Genomic DNA, 6,495 nt, shown 5'->3' on the forward strand with positions numbered 1-6,495 from the left:
ACTATAGTGTGGCATAATGTGAACTGGGGCACTGTAATGTGGCACAATATGAAGTGGGGGTACTATAGTGTGGCATAATATGAACTGGGGCACTGTAATGTGGTGCAATATGAACTGGGGGCACTATAGTATGGCATATGAACTGGGGCAATGTAATGTGGTACAATATGAACTGGGGGCACTATAGTGGCATAATATGAACTGGGGCACTGTAATGTGGCAAAATATGAAGTGGAGGCACTATAGTGTGGCATAATATGAACCGGGACACTAATGTGGTACAATATGAACTGGGGGCACTATAATGTGGCCTAATATGAACCGGGGCACTGTAATGTGGCACAATATGAAGTGGGGGCACTAGAGTGTGGCATAATATGAACGGGGCACTGTAATGTGGCACAATATGCAGTGGGGGCACTATAGTGTGGCATAATATGAACTGGGGCACTGTAATGTGGCAAAATATTAAGTGGAGGCACTATAGTGTGGCATAATATGAACTGGGGCACTGTAACGGGGTACAATATGAACTGGGGGCACTATAGTGTGGCATAATATGAACTGGGGGCACTGTAATGTGGTACAATATGAACTGGGGGCACTATAGTGTGGCATAATATGAACTGAGGGCACTGTCATGTAGTACAATATAAACTGGGGGCACTATAGTGTGGCATAATATGAACTGGGTCACTGTAATGTGGCAAAATATGAAGTGGAGGCACTATAGTGTGGCATAATATGAACTGGGGCACTAACGGGGTACAATATGAACTGGGCACTATAGTGTGGCATAATATGAACTGGGACACTGTAATGTGGTACAATATGAACTGGGGGCACTATAGTGTGGCATAATATGAACTGGGACACTGTAATGTGGTACAATATGAACTGGGGGCACTATAGTGTGGCATAATATGAACTGGGGCACTGTAATGTGGCAAAATATGAAGTGGAGGCACTATAGTGTGGCATAATATGAACTGGGGCACTAACGGGGTACAATATGAACTGGGCACTATAGTGTGGCATAATATGAACTGGGACACTGTAATGTGGTACAATATGAACTGGGGGCACTATAGTGTGGCATAATATGAACTGGGACACTGTAATGTGGTACAATATGAACTGGGGGCACTATAGTGTGGCATAATATGAACTGGTGCACTGTAATGTGGTACAATATGAATTGGGGGCACTATAGTGTGGCATAATATGAACTGGGGACACTGTAATGTGGTACAATATGAACTGGGGGCACTATAGTGTGGCATAATATGAACTGGGGGCACTGTAATGTGGTACAATATGAACTGGGGGCACTATAGTGTGGCATAATATGAACTGGGGGCACTGTAATGTGGTACAATATGAACTGGGGGCACTATAGTGTGGCATAATATGAACTGGGGACACTAATGTGGTACAATATGAACTGGGGGCACTATAGTGTGGCATAATATGAACTGGGGGCACTGTAATGTGGTACAATATGAACTGGGGGCACTATAGTGTGGCATAATATGAACTGGGGCACTGTAATGTGGCAAAATATGAAGTGGAGGCACTATAGTGTGGCATAATATGAACTGGGGCACTAACGGGGTACAATATGAACTGGGGGCACTATAGTGTGGCATAATATGAACTGGTGCACTGTAATGTGGTACAATATGAACTGGGGGCACTATAGTGTGGCATAATATGAACTGTGGACACTGTAATGTGGTACAATATGAACTGGGGGCACTATAGTGTGGCATAATATGAACTGGGGGCACTGTAATGTGGTACAATATGAACTGGGGGCACTATAGTGTGGCATAATATGAACTGGGGGCACTGTAATGTGGTACAATATGAACTGGGGGCACTATAGTGTGGCATAATATGAACTGGGGACACTAATGTGGTACAATATGAACTGGGGGCACTATAGTGTGGCATAATATGAACTGGGGGCCCTGTAATGTGGTACAATATGAACTGGGGGCACTATAGTGTGGCATAATATGAACTGGGACACTGTAATGTGGTACAATATGAACTTGGGGCACTATAGTGTGGCATAATATGAACTGGGACACTGTAATGTGGTACAATATGAACTGGGGGCACTATAGTGTGGCATAATATGAACTGGGGCACTAACGGGGTACAATATGAACTGGGGGCACTATAGTGTGGCATAATATGAACTGGTGCACTGTAATGTGGTACAATATGAACTGGGGGCACTATAGTGTGGCATAATATGAACTGGGGACACTGTAATGTAGAGATGAGCGGGTTCGGTTCCTCTGAATCCGAACCCGCCCGAACTTCAGGTTTTTTACACGGGTCCGAGCAGGCTCGGATCTTCCCGCCTTGCTCGGCTAACCCGAGCGCGCCCGAACGTCATCATCACGCTGTCGGATTCTCGCGAGGCTCGGATTCTATCGCGAGACTCGGATTCTATATAAGGAGCCGCGCGTCGCCGCCATTTTCACACGTGCATTGAGAGTCATAGGGAGAGGACGTGGCTGGCGTCCTCTCCGTTTAGAGAAGAGAGAGACACAGTATTTTGGGGAGCATTATTAGGAGGAGTACTACTATACTGTACACTACTATACTACTTGCTGAAGTGATATTTATAGATTAGATAATAGATAGTGTGACTGTAAGTGTATTATCTGACTTGTGGGGGAGACACTGACAGTGGGGAGCAGTTAGAGTCTGAGAGCAGGACTCAGGAGTACATATAACGTACAGTGCACACTTTTGCTGCCAGAGTCAGTGCCACACTGCCATTGTTGTGACCACACTGACCACCAGTATAATAATATATTTTGTGATTGTCTGCTTAGGCCTCGGAGTACTAGTTGCAAGTTGCAACGTGACCTGAAGTGACCACCAGTTTAATAATCAATCACCACCAGTTTAATATATATATATATATATATATATATATATATATAATTGTATATAATATATATATATATATATATATATATATATAATATTGTATACCACCTACCCGTGGTTTTTTTTTTTTCATTCTTCTTTATACATACTACTATAGTAGCTTACTGTAGCAGTCTGCGGTGCTGTGCTGACCTGACAGTGTCCAGCAGGTCCGTCATCAGTCATTACATAATAAATATATATAGTACCTGTCCGGCTGCAGTACTAGTGATATTATATTGATTTCATCTCATTATCAATAATTTATCATCCAGTCTAGACTCTATATTAGCAGCAGACACAGTACGTTAGTCCACGGCTGTAGCTACCTCTGTGTCGGCACTCGGCAGTCCATCCATAATTGTATACCACCTACCCGTGGTTTTTTTTTTCTTTCTTCTTTGTACATACTACTATAGAGTATAGTAGCTTACTGTAGCAGTCTGCGGTGCTGCTGAGCTGACAGTGTCCAGCAGGTCCGTCATCAGTCATCATTACCTAATAAATATATTATCTACCTGTCCGGCTGCAGTACTAGTGATATTATATATACATACATATATATATATTGATTTCATCTCATTATCAATCATCCAGTCTATATTAGCAGCAGACACAGTACGTTAGTCCACGGCTGTAGCTACCTCTGTGTCGGCACTCGGCAGTCCATCCATAATTGTATACCACCTACCCGTGGTTTTTTTCTTTTCTTTCTTCTTTGTACATACTACTATAGTATAGTAGCTTACTGTAGCAGTCTGCGGTGCTGCTGAGCTGACAGTGTCCAGCAGGTCCGTCATCAGTCATCATTACCTAATAAATATATTATCTACCTGTCCGGCTGCAGTACTAGTGATATTATATATACATACATATATATATATTGATTTCATCTCATTATCAATCATCCAGTCTATATTAGCAGCAGACACAGTACGTTAGTCCACGGCTGTAGCTACCTCTGTGTCGGCACTCGGCAGTCCATCCATAATTGTATACCACCTACCCGTGGTTTTTTTTTTCCTTTCTTCTTTGTACATACTACTATAGTATAGTAGCTTACTGTAGCAGTCTGCGGTGCTGCTGAGCTGACAGTGTCCAGCAGGTCCGTCATCAGTCATCATTACCTAATAAATATATTATCTACCTGTCCGGCTGCAGTACTAGTGATATTATATATACATACATATATATATTGATTTCATCTCATTATCAATCATCCAGTCTATATTAGCAGCAGACACAGTACGTTAGTCCACGGCTGTAGCTACCTCTGTGTCAGCACTCGGCAGTCCATCCATAATTGTATACCACCTACCCGTGGTTTTTTTTTTTCCTTTCTTCTTTGTACATACTACTATAGTATAGTAGCTTACTGTAGCAGTCTGCGGTGCTGCTGAGCTGACAGTGTCCAGCAGGTCCGTCATCAGTCATCATTACCTAATAAATATATTATCTACCTGTCCGGCTGCAGTACTAGTGATATTATATATACATACATATATATATATTGATTTCATCTCATTATCAATCATCCAGTCTATATTAGCAGCAGACACAGTACGTTAGTCCACGGCTGTAGCTACCTCTGTGTCGGCACTCGGCAGTCCATCCATAATTGTATACCACCTACCCGTGGTTTTTTTTTTCTTTCTTCTTTGTACATACTACTATAGTATAGTAGCTTACTGTAGCAGTCTGCGGTGCTGCTGAGCTGACAGTGTCCAGCAGGTCCGTCATCAGTCATCATTACCTAATAAATATATTATCTACCTGTCCGGCTGCAGTACTAGTGATATTATATATACATACATATATATATATTGATTTCATCTCATTATCATCCAGTCTATATTAGCAGCAGACACAGTACGGTAGTCCACGGCTGTAGCTACCTCTGTGTCGGCACTCGGCAGTCCATCCATAATTGTATACCACCTACCCGTGGTTTTTTTTTTCTTTCTTCTTTGTACATACTACTATAGTATAGTAGCTTACTGTAGCAGTCTGCGGTGCTGCTGAGCTGACAGTGTCCAGCAGGTCCGTCATCAGTCATCATTACCTAATAAATATATTATCTACCTGTCCGGCTGCAGTACTAGTGATATTATATATACATACATATATATATATTGATTTCATCTCATTATCAATCATCCAGTCTATATTAGCAGCAGACACAGTACGTTAGTCCACGGCTGTAGCTACCTCTGTGTCGGCACTCGGCAGTCCATCCATAAGTATACTAGTATCCATCCATCTCCATTGTTTACCTGAGGTGCCTTTTAGTTGTGCCTATTAAAATATGGAGAACAAAAATGTTGAGGTTCCAAAATTAGGGAAAGATCAAGATCCACTTCCACCTCGTGCTGAAGCTGCTGCCACTAGTCATGGCCGAGACGATGAAATGCCATCAACGTCGTCTGCCAAGGCCGATGCCCTATGTCATAGTACAGAGCATGTAAAATCCAAAACACAAAAGATCAGTAAAATGACCCAAAAATCTAAATTAAAAGCGTCTGAGGAGAAGCGTAAACTTGCCAATATGCCATTTACGACACGGAGTGGCAAGGAACGGCTGAGGCCCTGGCCTATGTTCATGGCTAGTGGTTCAGCTTCACATGCGGATGGAAGCACTCATCCTCTCTCTAGAAAAAAGAAAAGACTTAAGCTGGCAAAAGCACAGCAAAGAACTGTGCGTTCTTCGAAATCCCAAATCCCAAAGGAGAGTCCAATTGTGTCGGTTGCGATGCCTGACCTTCCCAACACTGGACGGGAAGAGCTTGCGCCTTCCACCATTTGCACGCCCCCTGCAAGTGTTGAAAGGAGCACCCGCAGTCCAGTTCCTGATAGTGAAATTGAAGATGTCAGTGTTGAAGTACACCAGGATGAGGATATGGGTGTTGCTGGCGCTGGGGAGGAAATTGACCAGGAGGATTCTGGTGGTGAGGTGGTTTGTTTAAGTCAGGCACCCGGGGAGACACCTGTTGTCCGTGGGAGGAATAGGGCCATTGACATGCCTGGTCAAAATACAAAAATAATCAGCTCTTCGGTGTGGAAGTATTTCACCAGAAATGCGGACAACATTTGTCAAGCCGTGTGCTGCCTTTGTCAAGCTGTAATAAGTAGGGGTAAGGACGTTAACCACCTCGGAACATCCTCCCTTATACGTCACCTGCAGCGCATTCATAATAAGTCAGTGACAAGTTCAAAACCTTTGGGTGACAGCGGAAGCAGTCCACTGACCAGTAAATCCCTTCCTCTTGTAACCAAGCTCACGCAAACCACCCCACCAACTCCCTCAGTGTCAATTTCCTCCTTACCCAGGAATGCCAATAGTCCTGCAGGCCATGTCACTGGCAATTCTGACGAGTCCTCTCCTGCCTGGGATTCCTCCGATGCATCCTTGAGTGTAACGCCTACTGCTGCTGGCGCTGCTGTTGTTGCTGCTGGGAGTCGATCGTCATCCCAGAGGGGAAGTCGTAAGCCCACTTGTACTACTTCCAGTAAGCAATTGACTGTCCAACAGTCCTTTGCGAGGAA

The sequence above is a fragment of the Pseudophryne corroboree genome, chromosome 9 (genome assembly GCF_028390025.1).
Source record: "Pseudophryne corroboree isolate aPseCor3 chromosome 9, aPseCor3.hap2, whole genome shotgun sequence".
Taxonomy (NCBI): Eukaryota; Metazoa; Chordata; class Amphibia; order Anura; family Myobatrachidae; genus Pseudophryne; species Pseudophryne corroboree.